We start from the raw sequence: 2,479 nt of genomic DNA, 5'->3' as shown, positions 1-2,479 counted from the left end.
TCTTTCTCGTTTTAGTTTTAGTCTTTTTCGTTTTAGGGATAAAGAATAATTTTAGATTTTGCAATTCCAGTTTTTACTATTCACGTAGCAATACAATTTCATTTTCTGCTTCAATCTACAATTTCGTTTCTACTGATTAATGGAAGGCTAAGTCTCTAGTGTTGTTTTCTCTTGAGGATCAAGCACAACTCTGTTTGAGGTTTTATTATTTCTATTGAATTCTGATCAGTTTCTCCTCTTCATCAATTACTCTATATTTGTTGCTATTAATCCATGCATGCTTAGTGCTTGATTAATTGTCTCTGTGCTTAATTTACATTCATGCTTAATGATCAGTTTCGTTCATGATTAATTGGTGTATGTGATGCTTAATCACATAATGAATGCTTTGTGTTAAATTTCGCTTAGTAATTTAATTTAGGGTTGGATTAAGTGGTTGAACTGATAAAGGATAAATTCTCGTAACCTAAGATAAGAGACTTGCTTGTGAATCAAGGGGAAACAATGTGTTTTAATTCTGATATTTTCTAATTCAAATTTACTTGCTGTTTAATTTACAAAAACAAACACCCCCCAATTCGTTACTATTTTATTACTATCTGTTATGAACGTTTGGTTGATCATTGCTCGTTGGGAGACGACCTAGGATCACTTCCTAGATACTGTATTTTTAATGTTTATTTGATTCGGGTACGACCTCTATCAAATTTGGCGTCGTTGTCGAGGAGCAATGGGCCAAAGGTTCATAATAGTGTTTAGTTATTTTATTTTGTGTAGCGTTCTGTTTTTCATTTCAGCTGCATTCCCTTTTTAGCGACAGTTTTTTAGTGACGGATTCAGCAACTGATTCAGCCTTTTGCTGTGAACAGTGCTGAACAGTGATTAGCGACGAATTTTGCAATTTAATTAATGATTTTTGTTTTGATAGTTAGAGTTTTCATTTTTGGCTGAATTTTTGTGTGGTAGCTTCTTTTGATCCATATTTTGTGTGAAAAATACCAAGAGCACTTAGTGTGACATTATTTGAGAGAGACAAAAAATTTTTAAACTTGTTTTTAGCAAAACTTAAAACGGCCATAACTTTTGCTTCGGGTATCAGAACGACTATTATTATATATGGATTTGGGGTAGAAAAAAGTTTCCCATGCTGTGGAATCCTGCTAAAGTTGGTTGGGGACTCCCAAACTCTAAAAATCAGCTGTTTACCAAGTTTTTTATAAGTATTATTGCCTTATTTTTCTAAACTTTGCTTAGGTAGTTTTTATAGTTAGACTTTAAATTTTTGTTTGAAAATTTTTGTGCTATCTTTTCATGATTTTAGGGTGTTCCTTACAAAATTTCAGCTTATTTTGATATCGTTTAAGTATAATTGTAGTTTTACCCCCTTGTTAGGTGTTTGCTGAAAAACACATTATTTGCTGCATATAGTGCATGACAAGGGGCAATCCAGGTGATTTACAACCTTTTGATCCTGAAATAGATAGAACCTTTCATAGATTTGTTAGGCATAGTGTGCATCCTAGTCATTCTGTACATTTTGAGCATTCTGAGCATTCTACTGAGGGTGATTCTGAATATTCTGATTTTAAGCATTCCATTACTAATTTTTATATTGAGAACATGGCTCAACCTCCACCTCGTGAGAGGACTCTTAGGGAGATGGCTGCACCTGATTTCACTTATGAAAGCTTGTGCATTCAATATCCTGATGAGGGTATTCCATATGTTCTCAAGACTGGACTAATACATTTGTTGCCCAAGTTTCATGGTCTTGCAGGTGAAGATCCTCATAAACATCTTAAGGAGTTCCATATTGTTTGTTCCACCATGAAACCCCCTGACGTCCAAGAAGATCATATCTTTCTAAAGGCTTTTCCTCATTCTCTAGAGGGAGTGGCAAAAGATTGGCTATACTACCTTGCTCCCAGGTCTATTTTCAGCTGGGATGACCTTAATAGGGTGTTCTTGGAGAAATTATTCCCTGCATCTAGGACCACTGCCATCAGAAAAGATATTTCAGACATCAGGCAACTTAGTGGAGAAAGCTTGTATGAGTACTGGGAAAGATTCAAGAAATTGTGTGCAAGCTGCCCTCACCACCAGATTTCTGAGCAACTCCTTCTTCAATATTTCTATGAGGGACTTAGTAACATGGAGAGGAGTATGATTGATGCTGCCAGTGGTGGAGCTCTTGGTGATATGACCCCTGCTGAAGCTAGGAATTTGATTAAGAAGATGGCTTCCAACTCCCAACAATTCAGTGCAAGAAGTGATGCTATTGTTCTTAGAGGAGTCCATGAGGTGGCCACGGATTCATATTCATCTACTGAAAATAAAAAGCTTGAAGGAAAACTTGATGCCTTGGTCAACCTAGTAACCCAGCTTGCCATGAATCAGAAATCTACACTTGTTGCAAGAGTCTGTGGTCTATGTTCTTCTGCAGATCACTATATAGATATTTGTCCTTCTTTGCAGCAAT

General features: G+C 36.0%; 1 non-coding gene across 1 annotated transcript; it reads right to left on the bottom strand.

Moving 5' to 3' along the window:
• Positions 1-1,998: 1,998 nt before the first annotated feature.
• Positions 1,999-2,105, bottom strand: LOC114417505. Its single transcript, XR_003667769.1, has one exon. It is a non-coding gene; the product is annotated as a small nucleolar RNA R71 (small nucleolar RNA).
• Positions 2,106-2,479: the final 374 nt, after the last annotated feature.

Source organism: Glycine soja, chromosome 6 (genome assembly GCF_004193775.1).
Source record: "Glycine soja cultivar W05 chromosome 6, ASM419377v2, whole genome shotgun sequence".
NCBI lineage: Eukaryota > Viridiplantae > Streptophyta > Magnoliopsida > Fabales > Fabaceae > Glycine > Glycine soja.
Note: the sequence above shows the minus strand (reverse complement) of the source record. Positions and strands in the feature narration are given on the sequence as shown.